Raw genomic sequence first — 22,761 nt, 5'->3', positions numbered from 1 at the left:
CCTCCAGCAGTAAAGCTGCCTGTTGCTAGCCTACAAATGGGGAACGTGTCCCCATACTTGCCACTGAGCCTGCTGTTTATGGAATTTTCTGAGCCAGTGACCAGATTGGGCTCTCCAAGGTGAAGGGCACTGCAGTGGCTGCCACAGAGTCCTGCCCAGAAGGCATCAGGTATCAAAGAGAACCCTATTGATCTTGGCACCAGGAGAGGAGACACAAGGGCCGGGCAGCAGACCAGGATATCATAGTGGTTGAAGGGCTGCATCTCGAGATAGACTAGACAGATCCAAAGGCAAGATTTGCCTCTTCCCTGGTGCATGATGTTCTGCAAGTGGCTGAAGCCCCCTGAGCTTCGGTTTCCTCATGCGTAAAATGGGGTTAAAAATAGTTTTTGCTTTACGGGGTTGTGTGAGGAATGATGATATGGTGCTTGTAATTCGCTCAGTGCTTGAGTAAACAGCCACATGATGGTTGTTCTTATTATTTAGTTATTTAGGAGAAAAATGCTCCCCGTCTGGAGAGAGGGTGAAGTGAGTCGTTAGAAAGTAGTACATACTGGCCGGGCGTGGTGGCTCACCCCTGTAATCCCAGCACTTTGGGAGGCTGAGGTGGGCAGATCACAAGGTCAGGAGTTTAAGACCAACCTGGCCAACATGGTGAAACCCCGTCTCTACTAAAATATAAAAATTAGCTGGGGGTGTGGCGATGGGCACCTGTAATCCCAGCTACTCGGGAGGCTGAGGTAGGAGAATTGCTTGAACCCCGGAGGCGGAGGTTGCAGTGAGTCAAGATCGTGCCACTGCACTCCAGCCTAGACAACAGAGCAAGACTCTGTCTCGAAAGAAAGAAAGAAAGTAGTACACACAGATATCCTGAGAACTTGTCTTTTAATTGTGTGTGTGTATTTTTTTTTAATACAGAGTCTTGCTCTGTCACCTAGGTTGGAGAGCAGTGGCACAATCTCAACTCACTGCAACCTCCGCCTCCTGGGTTCAAGTGATTCTCTTGCCTCAGCCTCCCGAGTAGCTGGGATTACAGGTGTGCACCATCACACTGGGCTAATTTTTGTACTTTTAGTAGTGATGGGGGTTTCATTGTGTTGGCCAGGCTGATGTTGAACTCCCAACCTCAGGTGATCCACCCGCCTCAGCCTCCCAAAGTGCTGGGATTATAGGCGTGAACCACTGTGCCTGGCTAATTGTGATGGTTTTTAATTGTGATCATTGTACCTTGGAGACCTGTGTTGTGGCTTTGGCCTTGCGTCTGCTTGGCTGAGTGACCCTGGACAAGTCCGTTCCCTCGTCTGCACCTAGTCTCCCCGTTGGCTAATCAGAGTTGCAGAGGCTGGAGCAGGAGTGCCACAGTGCGCAGTGCTATTATTCCACAGGAATCTCTCTCCCAGAAACTGTTTCTACCAGCCCAGAGCCCATGACCTCCTGGACACCCAGAGTCCCCCAAGACATTGGCCCCTTGTGAGTTCCATGTGCAGGCCCTGGGTGAGGCACTGAGACTAGGGGGCTGAGTGAGAAGGGTCCCAGGCCATTCCATGGGGGAGTCTGACAGGAAATAAAGCCCTTCTGGCTAAACAGAAAATACCGTGGGATAATGGAAGAAGTGCGTAGTTAAGGGTGAGAGGTGCTGGGGGTTACAACAGAACTCTGATGAGGTGACATTGGGGTGGGACCAAAATGACAAGGAGGGAGCAAGGAAAGAACATTCCAGGCAGGGGAACAGCCGGTGCAAAGGCCTGTGAGCAAGAAAACCAAGCTCTACAACATATTTTAAAGAAGTTTATTCTGGGCTGGGCCTGGTGGCTCATGCCTGTAATCCCAGCACTTTGGGAGGCTGAGGTGGGTGGATCACTTGAAGTCAGGAGTTCGAGATCAGCCTAGGCAACATGGTGAAAGCCGGCCAACATGGTGAAACCCCGTCTCTACTAAAAATACAAAAAATTAGCTGGGCGTGGTGGTGGGTGTCTGTAGTCCCAGCTACTTGGGAGGCCGAGGTTGCAGTGAGCTGAGGTCACACCATTGCTCTCCGGCCTCAGCAACAAGAGCGAAACTCCATCTCAAAAAAAAAAAAAAGTTTATTCTGAGCACACATGGGTGACCTAGGCCTAGAGAGCAGTCGAGAGGCCCTGAGAACGTGTGCCTGAGGCCATCAGGTTACAGTTTGGTTTCATACATTTCATGGAAACAGGAAATATAAGTAAAATCATAAATCAACACATGGAAGGTATACATTGATTCGGCACAAAAAAGCAGTACATCTTGAAGCTGGGGCGGGTGGTGTTGGGGTGCTTACAAATCATAGTTGGGTTTTAGAGATTCTTTAGTTGGCAATTGGTTGAAAGAGTCCAGCTTTGTCTAAAGGCTTAAAGGAATGCTTCAGTAAAGACACCAGAGTCAGGTTGGAAAGTAAGCTACCTTATATGGGATGAATTTTAAAAAAAATTTAACAGGATTTTATGGTTTGCAGGGCATGACTTAATGTTTGCCTTGTGTGGCCTCAGGTCTTGTTTATAATTTGGTACCTTATTGTCACAAAGACTAAAATTTTGTTAGTCTAATGATCTTTTTAATTTTTTTTTTTTTTTTTTTTTTGAGATGGAGTCTTGCTCTGTCACCCAGGCTGGAGTGCAGTGGCACGATCTCAGCTTATTGCAACCTTCGTCTCTCAGGTTCAAGCAATTCTCCTGCCTCAGCCTCCCAAGTAGCTATTACAGGTGCCCACCACCAGGCCCAGCTAATTTTTGTATTTTTAGTAGAGACAGAGTTTCGCCATGTTGGCCAGGCTGGTCTCGAACACCTGACCTCATGTGATCCACCTGCTTCAGCCTCCCTAAGTGCTGGGATTACAGGTGTGAGCCACCATGCCCAGCATTTTTTTTTTTAAAGACAGAGCCTTGCTCTATCACCCAGGTTAGAGTACAGTGGCACAGACTCAGGTCACTGCAACCACTGCCTCTCAAGTTCAAGCAGTTCTCGTGCCTTAGCCTTCTGAGTAGCTGGGACTACAGGCGCCCGCCACCACACCCTGCTAATTTTTGTATTTTTAGTAGAGATGGGGTTTCACTATGTTGGCCAGGCTGGTCTCGAACTCCTGACCTCAGGTGATCCATCTGCCTCGAGCCTCTTAAAGTGCCGGGATGACAGGCGTGATCCTCCATGCCTGGCCAATGATCTCTTTTTCAACATTAATGTTGGTCCATTGTGCGTAAACTCCAAAAGGGAGGGCCTGGAATGGGACACGTCTGGCCTCCCTTCCCATCACAGCCAGGAATTCAGTTTTTCCGGTTTCTCTGGGGTCCTCTTGGCCAAGAAAGGATCCAGCCAGTTGCTTGGGGGCTTAGGATTTTAATTTTGGTTTACAGACCTGAGAAGGGCGTGGGGGACAGGGGTGCTGGGGGAATGGGGTTGGCTTATTTGAGAAGAGAAAGGACAGCTCGGATGTGGAAAATGAGAAGGGGAAGAGGGCCCTCAGGCTGTGAAGGAAGCTTGAATTACCCAAAGGACAGGGGGACACAGAAGGATTAGAAAGGGGCAGCTGCCTGTGAAGAGTAAACAGGGAGAACCCGTGGGGAGGCAGGAAACCAAAGGAGAGCTGCCTTTGTCCAGTGGGGAGATGTCGGTGGCTTGGCTCCCAGTGATAACCAGGGAGTTGAAAGGAGATGGATTCCGGGGCTGTTTTAAAGATAAGGGTTGGTGGTGGTCGGGGTCTGGGAGGTGAGAGGAAGGGAGGAATCCTAGAAGACTCCTACATTTCTAGTTTGAACACCTAGTGGGGTCATTTCCTGAGATGAGGAGGGTGGGAGAGGAGCAGTTTGCAGTGGAGGTGGCAGGACCCCAGGAGTTCTGTCTTGGATGTGATGAGTTTCAGACACCTATTCACTTTGCTTTCTCTGCTTTCCAGAGGGAACTCACCCAATTACTCAATAGGGCAGCACTCAGCCACCAGAAGCACTGCCCAGCTGGCCATCTGCCCTGCCTTAGGCAGGGGGCCGTGGGCAACTGAAGGTGGTAAGACTGAGTGCTGCCACTTCCACAGCTGGTGCTCAGCAGGGCCTGTTCTCTGTGCCTGGGTCTCTCTGTCTCTATCTGTTTCTCTATGTCTCTGTTTGTCTCTATCTCTCTGTGTCTGTCTATGTATATCTGTCTCTCTGTCTCTGTATCTCTATATATCTTTGTCTGTCTCTATTACTCTCTATTTGTCTCTATGTATCTCTGTCTCTCTATCTCCGTCACTATCTCTCTGTCTCTCTGTATCTGTTTCTCTCTCTCTGGGGGTCTGTTTCTGTCTATCTGTCTCTACCTCTCTCTCTGTGTCTCTGTCTCTGTCTCTATCTCAGTCTCTGTGTATCTGTTTCTCTGTGGGTCTCTTTGTGTTGATCTCTCTGTCTCTCTCTGTATCTCTCTCTCTCTCTGTCTCTATCAGTCTCTATATAAGTTTCTCTGTCTCTCTCTCTCTCTGTCTCTATCTCTCAGTCTCTATATATTTTTTCCATTTCTCTGTGGGTCTCTTTGTATCTCTCTGCCTTATCTCTCTGTGTCTCTGTCACAGTCTCTCTATATCTGTCTCTCTGTGTCTGTCTCAGCCTCTCTCTCTTCTCTGTCTCTATGTATCTGGCTCTCCCTCCCCTGTCAATAGCTTCCTCCAGGTGTTTCAGATGACTGGTGTTTTCCCCTCATTTCGGTGCCTTCCTTTGCACTTCACGCATATCACAGGCCTAAGCAAGGCATCCAGAAGGTCCCCTTTGTCTCTAGGAAGGAGGGCACTTATTTGGCACCATGTGTTTTCTTCTCCAGCAGAAAGGAGCGGCTTGTGGAGTCAGGTCTGGTTCCCAGATCTTGGCAGCGCAGGCATCTCTCATTGACGGGGTGCCTGGCCCTGCCTGCTGCTGCCTCCAACTGCCTCCAACTCAGAGTCCAAAGCCAGACTTGGTACCTTTCCCCCAAACCCACAGTGATGGGTTTGCACAGGGAACTTCAGGAACACAGACCACCTCACGTCAGGGAAGCCTTCCTAGAGGAGGTGATGAGCCGAGTGAGGATGAGTCAAAAACAGCCAACCGAAGAAAGTAGGAAAACGTAGGGAAGGGCATGCCAAGAGAGGGAACAGAGACGTGAACCTGCTGTGTGAGGGTCAGGGCATGGGGAATGGAGCTATAAGTGCCTCTGTATAACTGAGCTAAGTTTGAAGCCCAAGAAGACAGATTCCAGGCTCCTGGGGACCCAAGGCTCGATGATGTAATGGAAAATCCGTAGGGCCTGGACTCAGTCAGAGCTGGGTTGTAATCCTAATACCATGGAGGGAAAGTGCTGCTTAGTGGTTAGGACTGTGACCACCAGAGCCAGAGAGCCTGGGTTTGAATGACAGCTCTGACACTTACTAGTTGTGTCATTTTGGGCTTCAATGTCCACATCTGTAAGGGAGAGTAATACCAGCACACCTACCTCCTAAGGCTGGAGGGAGGATGGCATGAGTTCAGGGTCAGAGCAGTGCCTGACAGAGCTGTAATTATTGTATACAAGTTGAGTGACCATAAGTAAGTTATTTATCATTTTTAGGGTTGGGCATGGTGGCTCACACCTGTAATCCCAGCGCTTTGGGAGGTTGAGGTGGGAGGATTTCTTGAGGCCAGGAGTTCCAGACCAGCCTGGGCAACATAGCAAGGCCTTGTCTCTACAAAAATAAAAATAAACATTAAAAAAGTTGGAGGTGGTGGCCTGTACTTGTAGTCTTGACTACTTGGTAGGCTAAGGCAGGAGGATTGCTTAAGCCAAGGAGTTTGAGGTTAGAGTGAGCTAAGATTGTACCACTGCACTCCAGCCGGGGCAACAAAGTGAGACCCTGTCTCTTAAAAAAAAAAAAAAAAAAAGTCATCTTTGGACCTCAGTGTCCTCATCAGTAAAATGAGGTGATAGCACTTCCTGACTTCCTGGCCAGGGTTGTCGTGAGAGTTGGGGATCATCTAGGGACTGTCTGAGCAGTGCCTGATTCTTTTTTTTTTTTTTTTGAGACAGAGTCTCGCTCTGTCACCCAGGCTGGAGTGCTGTGGCGGGATCTTGGCTCACTGCAAGCTCTGCCTCCCGGGTTTACACCATTCTCTTGCCTCAGCCTCCCGAGTAGCTGGGACTACAGGCGCCCGCCACCACGCCCGGCTAGTTTTTTGTATTTTTAGTAGAGACGGGGTTTCACTGTCTTAGCCAGGATGGTCTCAATCTCCTGACCTCATGATCCACCCGCCTTGGCCTCCCAAAGTGCTGGGATTACAGGCGTGAGCCACCGTGCCGGCCACAGTGCCTGATTCTTAAAAGAGGCTCAGTTAATGGTAGCAACACCACCACCACCACCACCACCACCACCACCACCACCACCACCACCACCACCACCATCATGGTTCTTATTATACTTCCTAGTGGGCTGTACCAGCCCCTCCTTGCTGCTTAATCCCTTCCTCTGCCCAGCAAGCGTCATGGATCATCCAGCCCGGAGACTGGAAATTACAGGCTATAAATCTGGGCCGGGGTTGCCCTGGAAAGATGATCTGCCTTTTGCTGGGCAGCAGCAATTCAAATGCTTTGCTGGCTGTGCGGGCAGCTGCATCCTCAGCCTTCCCCTAAGTCACATGAAAGGCCAGCAGCACGGCCTTCTCTGAAGCTGGTGCGCATTAGCATTCCCCACAGATGGCTTCGGGGCTAGGCGCTGAGGAGGAAGGAGCTATGATAAATCCAGGGAAATCCTGAGGCTGTCCCACTCTCTGCTCCCTCCACTTATGTGGAATTGGATTTCCACTTGTGCTCCTCACTGATGATGAGACTGGAGCCAGTGTGCTGGAGGGGAAAGGGCAGGCTGTGGAAACCACGGGCTGGGATTCCTCTCTGCTCTGTCCTTGTCTGCTTCTGATCTGGTATGTGTCCCGGGAAGGCAACATTCTGTGATTAAAACTGGACCCAGGACCTAGACTGCCTGGGTTTGAATCCCAGCTCCACCACTGAACTAGACACACAGCCTTGGGGAAGGCACTTCATCTCCCTGTGCCTCAGCCTTCACGTCTGTTAGATGCAAAGAGTGTTGATAAGCGTTTGTATTTGTACATCTCATAAGGTTGTTATGAGGATGAAATGAACCAACGTTCAATAAAACTCATCTCTCTTTGCTCAGCTCTTTGTCTCTTCACTGATGAAATGAAGTTGTTGAACTGGATCCTCTGAAGATTCTAGTTGAGAATTTTCAGCACAACAATGTGTGAAGTGAGCTCTGCTTTTGCCACTGACCTACTATTTGATCTTGGATGAGGAACTTAACCCCTGTGAAGTTTTCTTTCTCTCTCTCTCTTTCTTTTTCTTTCTTTTCTTTCTTTTTCTTTCTTTTCTTTCTCTCTCTCTCTCTCTTTGTCTGTCTGTCTTTCCTTCTTTCTCTCTTTCTTTTTTCAGAGTCTCACTCTGTCACCCAGGCTGGAGTGCAGTGGTGCAATCTCGGCTCACTGCAAACTCTACCTCCTGGGTTCAAGTGATTCTCATGCCTCAGCCTCTGGAGTAGCTGCAATTACAGGCGTGAGCCACCATGCCCGGCTAATTTTTGTATTTTTAGCAGAGATGGGGTTTCACCATGTTGGCCAGGCTGGTCTCAAACTCTTGACCTCAGGCGATCTGCCTGCTTCTGACTCCCAAAGTGCTGGGATTACAGGCGTGAGTCACCGTGCCCGGCCTGAAGTTTTCATTTTGTTTGTTTAAAGGAAATGATAATACCTACATGACAGATTCTAGTTAATACCTGAATTAGAATATATACGTCATATATATATATATATATATATATATATGTAGATAGATATATATCAGAGTGTTTTGCACTTTATAGGTCCTCAGTAAATGACAGCAATGAATTTGACATTGGAAACACTATAGAGGGAAGTTCTATATTGAGTAAGAAATCACATCAACTCTCAAGTCTGTTTCAGATTCAAATTTAGTTCCTGAAAAAGCAGCTCTGATTTAATGGAGAAATGGAAGATACAGAACCAAGAAGGAGGAAAATAAAGAAGGGAGGCAGAAGGGAAGAAGGAAAGAAAATAAAGAAGGGAAGAAGGAAAGAAAGATGGAGTTCCCAAGAACGAGCCTCTGGTGAAGTGCCCTTTTCTAATGGGATAAAAACAGAAAAGATGGAGTTTGTGCAGTACACAGTTGCCAACGTTTTCTCAACAACATCAGGATACCAATGCTTTCTGGGTTTTCTTTGTCAGGGATTGAGGGAGCATTTTCAGCCCTGATTCTGGAAATGGCTAGGGTGTGGGTTCCCAACCAGGTCGATGGGCATGGCAGCCATAGCTCTGGGAACTAGGAGTTGGGGAGTTGGTCCTCCCAGGGGCAACAGGACCCCAGTCAAGGAGTGAGATTCAAGGCAGAGCCTAGACACTGGGACTCACCGGATTACTGGGAACTGGCTTCATAGAGAGCCCAACTGGTCAAAGGAAAATGAGGAACCCAGGCTAAGGTCAGCCCTTGGTTCACTCAGATACTGTATTTTTTGGGTAATAGGGTGTAGTATTTTGACTTGAAGATAATGCAACAGCCCAGGGTACAATTGGACGTCAAGCTCTGAGTCTGACTGGCAAAAAAGGTGATCTGGAGCACTCCAGGAGCCTTAGTCCTGGTGGCTGGTTTTGGAAAAGTGAGTTGATCATCAACCCTTTCAGACAGGGCCACAGAGAGTATCAATCAGAATTTTCCCAGAAAATGGAGAAAACCTCCATTTATTCTGTTATTAACTAAGGGCCTACAAGGGGCTATGGGTTCAAAGCTGAAATACAGATACACCGTCAGCAAGCCTGAGATCTGAACCAATGTTCACTATCAGGAGTTACTGTAATAAACAACACAGACCCCCGATGGCATGAATGAAAGGCATTTGTTTTGCTCATGTGCCTTCAGGTTGGCTGGGAGTTGACTCTTCTTGGCTGGGCTCTAAGATGCAGCCATCTAGTTGGCTCTAAGGTGCAGCTTGAGTCCAGGTCTCCTCTCACTTGCTCCTTGGATTCGTGGGACAGCCAGGACATGCTTTTCTCATGGCAGTGACAGAGGTGCAAGAGGGCAAGTAGAAACATGGGACGTCTCTTTGGCTCATGGTTCAAAACTGGTCACTATCAAGGCTCCCCTGATTAATCAAAACTGGTCACATGATGGGGCCTGGTGCAGTCACATGACTACCCAAAGTCAGTGGGCAGGAGAGTCACTCAGCTTCTACTGGGAGAACTGAAAACTCACTTGGCAAACTGTATACCTTGGGGGCTGATGAAGAATTGTGGCTAATAATTCAAACTGTAAATTGCCCTCCCCAACATAAGCATATTTATTTATAAATCATGAATACTGAGAAAGTTGCAGATACCAGGATGAAATCTTTTTTTTTTTTTTTTTTTCAGACAGAGTCTTGCTCTGTCACCCAGGTTGTCACCCAGTGGTGCGATCTCAGCTCACTGCAGCCTCGGCATCCCGGGTTCAAGCGATTCTCCTGCCTCAGCCTCCCGAGTAGCTGGGATTACAGGCACCTGCCACCATGCCCAGCTAATTTTTGTATTTTTAGTAGAGACCAGCTTTCTTTTTTTTTTTTTGATACGGAGTCTTCCACTGTCACCCTGGAGTGCAGTGGCGCAACCTCCACCTCCCGGGTTCAAGCGATTCTCCTGCCTCAGCCTCCCAAGTAGCTGGGACTACAGGCATGCACCACCACACCTGGCTAATTTTTGTATTTTTAGTAGAGACGGGGTTTTCCCATATTGGCCAGGCTGGTCTCGAACTCCTGACCTCATGACCACCCGTCTCGGCCTTCCAAAGTGCTGGGATTACAGGCGTGAGCCACCACGCCTGGCAGTAGAGACCAGGTTTCACCATGCTGGCCAGGCTGGTCTTGAACTCCTGACCTAGTGATCCACCCACCTCGGCCTCCCAAAGTGTTGGGATTACAGGCATGAGCCACTGCACCCACCAAAATAATTTTTGTCAGACTCAGACAAAATGGGGCCAGAAAGGAGAGGAGACTCATACTTACCTGTCTGAGATGAGAACTGTTTTCAAGGACTTTCTAAAATCACTTTCACGTCCTTCACGCATCTCCTGCTTTGATAAATCACTCGACATTCTTTAGGACTGCAGTAATTCAGATAAGATGTTCTCGGAAGAACACTTGCCCAGTAACGGCATCTCCCCCAATGAACTAACAACAGCCTCTGGAACCAATGAACTGTCTTTCTAAGCAGCTTATGTAAATCTCTCATTGCTATAAAAGCTCCCCTTTATCCTTCCCTCATTGAGTGCACTGGTGGCTTGTCATTTCATGCATTCTGGATTGTAATCTTTATTGTATTCCAGGACAAACCCAACATAGCTAGAGAGACTTTTCTCTAGTGTCTTTTAAGATTGACAATACTTTACTAATATATTGTGTCCATAAAATGTACATGCCAAAAAGAAATTTAAGGGTGAGATCAAAGATTGGAATGAAAGTGCTAACCATTTTTCCCTGTACTCCAATGTACCATCTTGGAAATCCCTAGGGGACAAGTGTCCCATTTTGGAGATCAAGACCAGCTGCAGTGAATCATTTGGGTCATTTAGAGAGCTTGATCACATGCAGATTCCAGGCTACTACTTTTCCAGCTTGTGGAATCAGAGCCTCTGGAGAGCAAGCCTGGGAATTTGTATTGGTTAGAAAGTTCCCCAGATGATATGGGCGCATATTAGAGTTTGATGCTTACATTAAAAAAGCCATAGGTCTGTGATGGAAAGAAGCTCAAGAGTGGCCTCTAAGAACACTGGAATTCCACTCCACCATACCCAGTCTGGAGGGTGCTGGTGGGTGGTCAGGAAAGCCATTCTGAATGACTGATACAGAGTTGAGTTCTGAGAAACAACAAGACCTAGTCATGCCACAAAAGAGGAGGCTGTGCCCGGCAGACATTGCTGCCCGTGGAAAGAGCTGTCATTGAGAGAGTGCCTTCCTTGCTCAGGGAACGTATGGTATCCTGAGTGTCCACACTCAGGAGAGGATCTAGCCCAGAGAGGCCAGCGTTCTAGATGATCACCAAGGTGGACACCTCTCCAGCTTCAGTTTGGAACCAAAAAGTCCAGAAATAATATTGTGAGATAGACTAGAATACATATATGATTGATTTTAGAGTAGGTGAGTATTGCTAAAAATCATTGAAATTTATTTTGAAGGGTTCATCTGGAGCAACAATCACAGAGGGGCCCAGGTGACACTTGAGCTCCAGACCTCAGCTTATCAAGGGCTTCCATTTGGATTCTCTTTGTTTGAGACAGCGTCTCACTGTGACCCAGAGTGTTTAGAATCATGCAGATTGTGCAGAGACACAATCATGACTCACTGCAGCCTCAACCTCCCAGGCTCAAGCAATCCTCCCACCTCAGCCTCCTGAGTTGCTGAGACCACAGGCATATGTCACCACCCATGGCAAACTTTTTGATTTTTTTGTGGAGACTGTGTATTAGTCCATTCTCCTGCTGCCAATAAAGATTACTTGAAACTGTGTAATTTATAAAGGAAAGGGGTTTAATGAACTTCCAGTTCCACATGGCTGGGGAGGCCTCACAATCGTGGTGGAAGGTCAAGGAAGAGCAAAGGCATGTCTTTCATAGCAGCAGGCAAGAAAGTGTGTGCAAGGGAATTCCCCTTTTATAAAACCATCATATCTCATGAGACTTATTCACTACCACAAGAACAGCATGGGAAAGACCTGCCCCCATGATTCAGTTACCTCCCACTGGGTCCCTCCCATGACACGTGGGGATTTTCACAGTTCAAGTAAGATTTGGGTGGGGACACGGAGCCAAACCACATCAGGCAGGGTCTCCCTGTGTTTCCCAAGCTGGTCTCAAACTCGTGGACTCAAGCAATCCTCCTGCCTTGGCCTCTCAAAGTGGTGGGATTACAGGCATGAGCCACCATGCCTGGCCACTTAGATTTTTGACATGACCTTCAGATGAGGGTCCTGATAAGCTAGAGGCAATCCAGCATGATTATTAGATAATTCAAAGCTTGGGCCCGAGTCCTGGCTAGTGCTGCCTGTAGGGCTCTATAAATTCTGTTTGTAAATAAATCCTGTGAATATTTTTTGGAAAATTCAGTTATTGTTACCTTATAATCTTAGGAGGTTAAATGCTTTAATTTGCTAAAGGTAAGTGTTCATTTACATGAAAATTTTTTGGGACCTTGTTTTGGCATTTCTGTATTTGAATATATTTCAGTTTGTGGGAGTGGTTGCAAATAAATGGAAGAATCTCGTCTCCTCTCTTGACTTCGAGGAGACCCTCTCCCACAAAATTTCCTGACACCCTGGGGTGTTCTCCAACCAGAGGAGGGAGTTGTTTGTGCTCACTCACCTACAAATCCTGTTTCCAAAGCCCAAATTCTCCTTGTCTGGGGACCCATGGTGTCCCACTCATGAGAACAATGATGCTACCCACAGGAGATCAAGGCCTGTGTGGGTGGATTTGAACTCATCAAAGACAGTGCATGTTTTCCTGTTGATGTGGCTGGAAAAGAGCTTTGGGGTCAAAAGGGCCGGCAGGTCTGTGTGTGAGAAAGGAGCAGGATGGAGCTGCTTCCTCAGCAGGTGCATGTTGGACCTGCTCTTCAGGAAGTTAAGCATCTTTTAGCTTTGCAGCTGGAGTGACACAGTCTACGGAGTTCTCAGCCTGTCCCTAGACTTCACTGCTTATGCTCATTAATACATTGCTAAAGCCCAGGTTATGTTGTCTCCATGATTTCTAAAATTTTCTGCTTGTGCAGAGGGGATTTTAGCATTTCAGGATTAATTACCTAAATACTGATTCCTAATAGGGAAGGAAAAAAATTGTTTTAGCCCTCATCGAGTGGAGAATTTATAAGCCGTGTTGTGTTTACATGGGGGACAGGGAGAATCAGTCAGTCCTTTGCATTATTCCAATTTTCGTTCAACTTAGGTTTATGTGTCAGGCACTGTGACAGCTGCTTTCTTTTGTATAATCACAGATTTAATCTTCCCAAACAACAAGTGAAGATAGTTTAACTTCATCCTTGTTGTTTTAAACAGGTTTACTTAACAAATATATATTGAACCTCTACTATGTGCTAGGCACTGTTCTAGGTGCTTAGAGTACATCAGTGGACAAGTCAGACAATGGTCTCTCTCCCTGGGGAGCTTACATTCTATGAAAGGGAACAGAAAATGAAGAATAAGCAAAAAAAAAAAAATAAGTTACAGTATATAGTTTATAGAAGATGGTGCATGCTATGGAAAAAAAGAACAAGTAGGATCCAAAGTGCCAGACAGTGGCAGTCAGAGGGGAGGCCTCACTGAGAATGTGACATTTCAGCAGGACCTGAGGGAGAGGTAGGTGGGCCACGCATGTGTCTGTAGACAGAGAGTTCCAGATGAAGGAACAGACAGTGCAAAGGCAACTAAGGCACAGGAAGTTCAATCACTGGAATTCATCTTCTTTCTTTGTTATCTAAGAAATGTGCCAGGCCTTGAATATTTCTTACCTAATGTACCATTGTAGGAGAGCCAGGTGTTAGGCTGTGAAACACTATGTCATCAAGATTAAAAAGCAATCGTATGGGGGGGTGATGGAACTCTTCCATATCTTGGTAGTGGTGGTTCCCTGAATGTGCTAAAACTCATAGAACTATACAACCCCAAAGTCTATTTTATTCTATGTTAACTTAAAAAATAAACATTTGGAAAAGCACTTTAGTGCACTTGATTTTGGTCTGCTCAAAGACCTGTGAAGTAGGAAGGGCAGGGTATTGGTATCCCCACTTTGCAGATGAAGAACCCGTGACTTAGATGTCACTGAGCTGCAAGAGGCAGAGGTGGGGCTCAAAGTCAGATCCATGCCAAAGCTCATTCTCATATAAATACTGCACCTGCCGTGTTGCCTTCCAAACTAACCACACTGTCAGACTTTCTGGCAAAGGGAAACACATTGTCTAAAAAAAAATCGGAATAATAATAGCAGCTGACACAGATGGTTTACCATGTGCCAAGCACTGTTTTAGATACTTGGCATATATTAAGTTGCAGGAACTCTATGAGGTAGGTACTATTATACCCATTTTGCAGATAAGAAAACTGAGGCACAGAGAGGCTAAGTAATTTTCTCGAGGCTTTGTAGGTGGTAGATAGCAAAATTGGGATTGGAACCCAAGCAACCTGGTCCCCGGATCCATGAACTTAACCTTCAAGCTTACTGCCTCTGTCTACCTGTGTCCAGCACCAGAGTGCTGAGGCCATTGTAGTCCTTAGCCTGGGTTTGGGAGGGGGCTTGCACTTGAAGAGTCCCTTTTATATAGGATTTGTTTTCAAAGTGGTATAGGTTGGCCTTTTGTATGACCCAGTCTTGCAAAAGAAATTTCTCCCCTTTTGCTTCTCATGGTGCCCAAAGTATCATCATTAGAGTCACCTCATTGAATCTTAAAGACTGAGCAAAAAGATTGCTTTCAGGCCTTATACCTTATACCATTGGAAGAATCATTTTAATAGTGTGATTGTGTTGAGGTGCTGGTACTCTGGGCTGGGCATCTGGCCTGTCCTCCTCTTCAGACACCCTCTCTTATTCTTAAATACCCCATCTCCTATGTCCTGAGGCTTCTCTGAATTAGAGGCTCCAATGACAAGGTCCTGCCAAGAGATCTGATCTTAGGGGTGAGGTATTGAGAAGAAGAAGAAGTGAGGAAGATGGGTTTTGAAAGAGGTACAGGATCCAGAAATAAACCTCACCACTTTCTCCATTTTCCTAGGATTGGGTCTATGTGAACAAACACGTTTCCATGGTTAACTATTCAACTGAATACTTCTCCTCTGGAGGAATTAAATCTGAAGGTGTTTGGTTAAATGCTTTGGGGCGTCTATGTGACTGTGGGGCCTCTGTGTTCAGAGTCTCTAAGCATTAATGACTCTCAGGGATGGTTGAAGTCAGGAATAACAATTCTGCATCCTGATGATATTGTAAAGATACCACTACTAAAAACGATGTTTCATTACTATTATTTGTATAATCATTCATTATTTCAAAAGCACGTCTGTGCATTCTTTCATTTGATCTTCCCAGTAGCTTCATGTGGATTGCTAAGAATAAGCAATGGGGCTGGGCGTGGTGGCTCATGCCTACAATCCAAGCACTTGAACTCAGGAGTTGAAGACCAGCCTGAGAAACATGGTGAAACCTCTCCTCTACAAAAAATACAAACATTAGCTGGGGGTGGTGGCACGTGTCTGTAGTCCCAGCTACCTGGGGGGCTGAGGCGGAAGGATGCAGTGAGCCAAGATCGCGCCACTGCACTCCAGCCTAGACCCAGTCTCAAAAACAAAAGCAAAACCAAAAACAAACAACAACAAGAAAATCAATTGTAATACATGAATAACAGCAGGAGCTAGTACATGTAGTGCCTGACATGTCAGGCCTTGCACTGTGTCACATCAGGTATCTCATTCAGTGTTCATATCAATTTGTAAAGTAGCCATTATTTTTTTATTCCTGTTTTACAGATGAGGAAACTGAGGCACGGAGGTTGAATAAGCCACCCCAACTCTCATAGATATTACATGAGTAAGTGGCAGAGCTGGGATTGGAACCAGAGTCTGTCTGCCTTTGAAACCTGTGCTCCCAGTTCCAGGTTTCATGGCCTCTCTAGGTATCCAGGCAGTGAAGGAAAAGGAGAATAAGTGCAGTATTCCGGGCAGAGGGAAAAGTATATACAAAGGATATGGACTTTTGGAAGAGCATGACTCATTAGAAGAGTTTCATCCTGCATGGCCAAAGTAGCAAGGAAAACCTTGAAGAAGATGGCAATGATTAAGGTATTTCTGGGTTACAGTGTGTCCTTTATCCTAGGGATATGTGGAAAGTCACGAGGGGGCTTCCTCTGGTTAGGGTTGTAGTTTGGAAAGCTCTCTTCTCTCTGCTCTGTGGAAAGTTGACTGAATGACTGAGCTTAGAGGGAGGGAGCTGATTAGGAGGCTGTTGTAATAGGCAAGGGGAGAGAGCTTTAGCAGCACGTGAACCAAGTCTATGGTAGGAATGATGGAGAGGAGGGGAAGATGCTGACGATGTTAGTGGAGACAGAGTTGACAGGACTTGGAGATTGAGCGGCTGAAACTCACCAGGGTTAAGGAGGAGCAAAGTGTGAGACTTAGGTTCAGGTCTCAGTGAGTGGATGGGTCACAGGGTTCCGGAAGTGGGGAACCCAGGTGCATAAACTCATCTGAGGGTGAGCAAGGAAAGAAGTTTGGGGTGTCAATGAGTCACCCAAGCAGACATGTCCACTCTCCTGTCCAGGCTGATCAGTGGCTCATCTCTTCTCAAAGTAGCTGTTGCCGCTGTGGGGCGGCTCTCATTCCTCCTGCTTTGATGCAAAACGTATCCTTATGATTTTCACCTTACTTCTGGCTCTGGCTTCACCATCAAGTATGGAAAGTCTTTCATCCTTTATTTAACCTTTCCCAGTGAAGTTTTCCTTCATGCCACAGCCTCCAAGAAGTAAGCTTGCAAACTTGCCTTATAAAGTCTCTTTTTCTGTCTGGTCTGGTCACTCCTGCCCTCTAGTGGTTAGTGCTAGGGCAGCACGGGGCTGGGTACCCACGGGGCCTACTGGGTTCTATCCCAGCCTGTCTTCCCTGCCTTCCTGTCTTTTCCTAGGCTTTCACCAGAATCCCTCTCATCCGCACCTTGTCTTGCCATCAGATTAAGTTTGGCATTGGAGCGATATCCTGTGTCCTGTCCTAATGATTCAAGAGGAAAAGACCTTGAATATTACATAATCCAGCTCCCCACTTTCACATCTGTGGACCAAAATGACTACAACGGCCTTCTAACCTGTCTGGCTCCTTTCACAGACACATCCTCTAGGTCTATTTGTACACAGTGGCCAGGTAGACCAGATATCCCTCTTGTCTCTAACCCTCCAATGGCTTACTTTCACAATTGGCTTCAAATCAAAATTGATTTCAACATGGCCCTTCATGATCTGACCACTCTCTGCTTTTCTAAACCTTCTCTTATAAGAATCTTGTTCTAACTTCCTGATGGAGCTGGCCATCCTTCTGTTCTTCAAATGTGCCTTGCTTTTTCCTACCTTAGTGCCTTTGCTTATACACTTCTCTCTCCCCATCCTTTATGTTTCAGCCTAAAGATCACTCCTGAAAGAAGTGAAATTGTCTCTGTTTGCTGATGACATGATCTTAAATATAGAAAATCCTAAAGATTCTACAAAAAAAAAAAAAAAACCTGTTAGAACCGATAAACAAATTCAGTGAAGTTGCAGGGTGCGAAATCAACACGCAAAAATCAGTAGCATTTTTTTACACTAACAACAAACTAACTGCTAAGGAACTTAAGAAATCAATTTCATTCACAATAGCACCAAAAAATGAAATGCTTAGGAGTAAATTTAACCAAGGAGGTGAAAGACCTTCTTACTGGAAACTATAAAACATTGGTGAAAGAAATTGTAAGTGACACAAATAAATGGAAATGTATCCCGTGTTCATGGATTGGAAGAATTATATGTCCGTACTAACCAAAATGATCTGCAGATTCAATGCAATCCCTATCAAAATTCCAATGTCATTTTTCATGGAAATAAAAAAATCCTAAAATTTGTATAGAACCACAAAAGAATCTGAATAGTCAAAGCAATTTTGAGACAAAAGAAGAAAGCTGGAGGCACTTGAAATCTATTACAAAGCTATAGTAATCAAAACAACATGGTACTGACAAATACACAATGACCGACAGAACAGCAAAGAGATCCCAGAAATAAACCCACACACTTACAATCAATTGAAATTTGACAAAGGTGACAAGAACACACAATGGAGACAAGACAGTCTCTTCATAAGTGATGTTGGGAAAATTGGATATCCGTAGGCAGAGGAGTGAAGTTGGACCCCTATCTCACATCATACAAAAAAACACCTCAAAATGGATTAAAGACTTAAATATAAGACCTGAAACTATAAAACTACTAAAAGAAAAGAAAGGGGGAAAATTCCATGACATTGGTCTGGGCAATTATTTCTTGGACATTGTCCAAGTGTCTCCAAAAGCACAGGCAGCAAAAGCAAAAATAAACAAATGGAATTGCATCAAACTAAAAAGCTTCTGCACAGCAAAGAAGCAATGAATAAAGATGCAGCCCAGAGATTGGGAGAAAATATTTGCAAACCATACATCTGATAAGGGGCTAATATCCAAAATATATAAGGAATTCAAACAACTCTATAACAAGAAAATAAATAATCCAATCAAACAATGGGCAAGGAAACCAAATAGACATTTCTCAAAAGAAGACATACAAGTGGCTAACAGATATATGAAAAAAATGCTCATTATTACTAATCATCAGGGAAATGCAAATTAAAACCATAATGAGATCTCACCTCACACCTGTTAGAATGGCTATTATCAGAAAGATGTCAGATACAAGTGTTGGAGTGAGTGTAAAGAAAAGGGAAAACTTGTGCACCATGAGTGGGAATGTAAATTTTTTGTCTTTATGATAAAATAATAGAATGTCATTATTTATTTCCTTTTATCAAAGAAGCTAATTGATACACAACAGGTGACTTGGTTTCAGGCCCAAAGGTAGCAGCAGCAACATTAATAATGGAAATAATTGAATAGTTATGTATGTAATGCCTGTCACCAGAAGGCTATTTCAAGTTCAGCAGGAATGACTCCATACATATTATTATTTCTATAACTACATTTAAATCATTACCAGGAACTGCTTTGTTTTGTAGTGAACCTTGAATATGTGCTGTTAATGTACCAAACTGGGGAAAAAAATAAGGGATTCCTTTCAAAAGTTAAGAGAAACAAGTGTGTAAGAAATTATTTTGCGGCTGGGCGCGGTGGCTCACGCCTGTAATCCCAGCACTTTGGGAGGCCGAGGCGAGTGGATCACCTGAGGTCAGGAGTTCAAGACCAGTCTGGCCAAAATGGTGAAACCCCGTCTCAACTAAAAATACAAAAAAAATTAGCTGGGCGTGGTGGCGGGCGCCTGTAATCCCAGCTACTTTGGGAGGCTGAGGCAGGAGAATCACTTCAACCTAGGAGGTGGTGGTTGCAGTGAGCCGAGATGGTGCCATTGCACTCCAGCCTGGGCAACAAGAGTGTAACTGTCTTAAAAAAAAAAAAAAAGAAATTATTTTGCCTATTAAATGTTCAGTATATGGCATTCTCTTGTCAGTAAAATGGAAAAATAAGCTAAAAATAATTGGCTAAGTCCTATTAAGTTACAAGATTAAGTGTATTATATTTTCATTCAAAATTCGGTGCTCATTAATTTATAATCGGTAGTATAGCTAAATTGCTATCTTTGTATAAAAAGTGAGCATAAAGTTGCTGATAAATCTCTCAGTATGAACAGAAGTTGAAACCTATTTAGTTCAGTAGGGCAGCTCAGGGATTTTTTTACACAACATGTATATCTTCCCATTTTAAGTTAGAATTATTTTACAATAGCTGGTGTACATAAACAGCTGGCACTGGTTGTCAGCTAAATTAAAGTAGTAAGGATCAATTAGTTTTTGTTGGTATCTGAATAACAGCGTTGTTTCATAGCTTTGTATTTCCTAAAGAAATATAAGGCTTCTAGCTCTTTCATTACAAATTCGCCCTGTACAGTAAGTTCTTTGATCTTCTCTGGATTCTTCACGTCTTTGTTTTTAAGGAAAATGTTGTTCAAACGCCTTTTAAAATAGTCTGCTCCTTTTGGATAGTCTCGTCCAAGATACAGTAGATTTTTTTTTTTTTTTTGAGACGGAGCCTCACTCTGTCGCCCAGGCTGGAGTGCTGTGGCGCCATCTCGGCTCACTGCAACCTCCGCCCCCCCGGGTTCACGCCATTCTCCTGCCTCAGCCTCCCCAGTAACTGGGACTACAGGCGCCCGCCACCACGCCCGGCTAATTTTTTTGTACTTTTAGTAGAGACGGGGTTTCATCAAGATACAGCAGATTTTTATAAAGATTTAATACTTATCCTCTTAAAGAATTGGCCATTTTCATTTATCATGTAAATTATCCACTTTTATGCATAACATACTTCGCCTCCAGACCCCAGGATCCCGGAAACGGAACAAAACTCCGCGGCGGCGGCACTCAAGCACCTTCCACTCACGCACTTTCCGGCACGCCGGAGCCGTAAAAGCCTCGACCGCTTCTACGACTCTGTCCTTCGACTGCGAAGCTTGGCTTTTTTGAGACGGAGTTTTGCTGTTGTTGCCCAGGCTTGAGTGCAATGGCGCGATTTCGGCTCACCGCAACTCCCGCCTCCTGGGTTCAAGCGATTCTCCTGCCTCAGCCCCCCGAGTAGCTGGTGCTACAGGCACCTGCCACCACGCCTGGCTAATATTATATTTTTAGTAGAGACGGGGTTTCTCCATGTTGGTCAGGCTGGTCTCCAACTCTGGACCTCAGGTGATCCGACCACCTCGGCCTCCTGAAGTGCTGGGATTACAGGCGTGAGCCACCCTGTCCGGCGGGAATGTAAATTAATACGGCCATTATGGAAAACGGCATGGAGGTTCCTCAGAAAACTAAAAATAGAACTACCATATGATCCAGCAGGCTCACTTCTGGGTATGTATCCAGATATATTGAAATCAATTTATCAGAGCTATCTGCACTCCCAGGTTCATTGCAGCATTATACCCAGTAGCTAAGATATGGAACTAACCTAGGTGCCCATCATCAGAGGAATGGATAAAGTAAATGTGGTATATATACACACGATGGAATACCATTCAGCCTTAAAAGGAGGGGGAAGCTAGGACCCACTGGCTTATGCATGTAATCGCAGCACTTTGGGATTCGAAGCAGGAGAATTGCTTGAGGCCAGAAGCTCGAGACCAGCCTAGGCAACTTAGAGCCCCGCCCCCTAATTTTTTTTTTTTTTTTTTTTTTTTAACTAGCTGGTCATCTTAGTACACGTCTGTAGTCCCAGCTACTCTGGAGGCCGAGGTGGGAGAGTCACTTAAGCCTGGGAGGTTGAGGCTGCAGTGAGCTATGATCACACCACTGCACTCCAGCCTGGGCAACAGAGTGAGACCCCATCTCAGACCAAAAAAAAAGGAGGGGAAAATTCTGCTATTTGCTACAACATGGATGAACTTGAAGAACATTATGCTAAGTGAGATAAGCCAGGGACAGAAAGACAAATACCACATGATCTCACTTGTAAGTGGCATCTAAAACCATTGAACTCATAGAAGTTGAGAGTAGAATGTGGTTGCCTAAGGCTGGAGAGGGGGCTGAATGGGGAAAGTGGACATGTCAGTCAGAGAGTACAAAGTTTCAGTTATGAGAGATAAGCCCTTGTGATCTTTTGCACAGAATAGTGACTTTGCAGTCACTATAATGCATTATAAATAATGCATTGTATATTTCAAAATTGCTAAAAGAGTAGATTTTAAATGTTTTTTTCCACAGAAAATGATGTGTGTGAGATGTTAGATTTGTTAATTAGCTTGACTTAATCATTCCACAATGTAAACATAGCAAAACATCACAGAAATATATATAATTATTGCTTGTCAATTGAAAATGAAATTTTTAAAAGTAACTTTCTCAGAGAGGCCTTCTCTAACCATCCTCTCTGCAAAAGTCCTGCCCCAAGTGAATTTCGATGACCACACTCTGTGTATTGTTTACTTGCACTTACCCTAAACCATAAATGTTTGTTTGCATGTTCATGATTGGCCTCCCTTTGCCAGCCTGTAAGTTCCACTGGGGCCTGTAGTGGGCAGAAGTTACCTGAGAAGCCTTTGACTAACATTGGAGTAGGTCAAAAGATTGTAAGAGGTGATTTTTTTCAAAGCCAGGGAATTCATATAAATGGAAGGTTGACCAGAGTTCCTGAAGAAGGAATTGTTAAATAAACTCTAAGATCCCTTCAACCCTAACATTTTAACTTTTCCATCTGGTATTTGAAAAATGGAAGAGGCTTAGTTCCAGTAATGACGGCGTAGCCTAAGTTGAACTAAACCTCTCACCCTCTCACAGATGATAATGATAAACTTTGGAAAAAATATTTAAAACGATTTGAGGTTGCTGGAGAAAAACAAAAAATAGACAGGAGGTGGACAGGATTTGACCCTTGAAGGAAGGAAAACCACACCCACTTAGTGAAATATACATTTAGGTGGCTCTTCCCATGCCACCTGGCATGGAGCAGCTGGAACTCAAGTGGAGAGCTGCAGCTTTGCTGGTTTGACAAATCAGGGGGCAGAGTATAAGCTCACAGAGTGGCTGGAAAATGAGGACATCTAAAGAGATGCCCCAGGTCCATGTGCCCACTAAAATCAACTGGCACCTCTGTTGAACCTGTGATGGTTCTGTCTGTCTCTCAGCCCAAATCTGCTTTTCATTCCTGCCCACAGTTGTTGAGCATAGATGGAAGCACTGCCTAATAAACTTCCTGCTTGCAAGTCACCATGGGAGTGTCAGCTACCTGGGGAATTGGACTTGAAAGCAGTCTAAGTAATATTTGTAGAGCATTACACCCAGCAACCACAAAATATGCATTCTTTCCAAGTGCATCTGGAACATTCATCAAGGTAGACTGTATTGAACCATAAAATTAATCTTAATGAACGGCAAAGGTTTAAAACCTTATAGACTGTGTTCAAGAATCACAAATGAATTATATTAAAAGCATTAACAAGACAATAATTAAAAAGCACTGAAATTTGAAAATTAA

General features: G+C 45.0%; 1 protein-coding gene across 10 annotated transcripts in view; it reads left to right on the top strand.

Moving 5' to 3' along the window:
* Positions 1 to 22,761, top strand: part of SYN3 (synapsin III) — a 546,668-nt gene that overhangs the window by 23,307 nt on the left and 500,600 nt on the right. For 4 of the 10 annotated variants that reach the window (XM_054675523.2, XM_054675520.2, XM_054675521.2 and 1 more), the window contains exon 1: positions 19,926 to 20,642. The exons of the other annotated variants lie outside the window; for them this stretch is intronic. The gene's annotated coding sequence lies outside the window, so the exon portion shown is untranslated. Of the gene's footprint in view, positions 1 to 19,925; positions 20,643 to 22,761 lie in introns of those variants that run through there. 10 annotated transcript variants of the gene reach the window in all.

The sequence above is a fragment of the Pan troglodytes genome, chromosome 23 (genome assembly GCF_028858775.2).
Source record: "Pan troglodytes isolate AG18354 chromosome 23, NHGRI_mPanTro3-v2.0_pri, whole genome shotgun sequence".
Lineage (NCBI taxonomy): Eukaryota > Metazoa > Chordata > Mammalia > Primates > Hominidae > Pan > Pan troglodytes.
The sequence above is the reverse complement of the archived record's forward strand: the minus strand, read 5'-3'. Positions and strand labels throughout refer to the sequence as shown.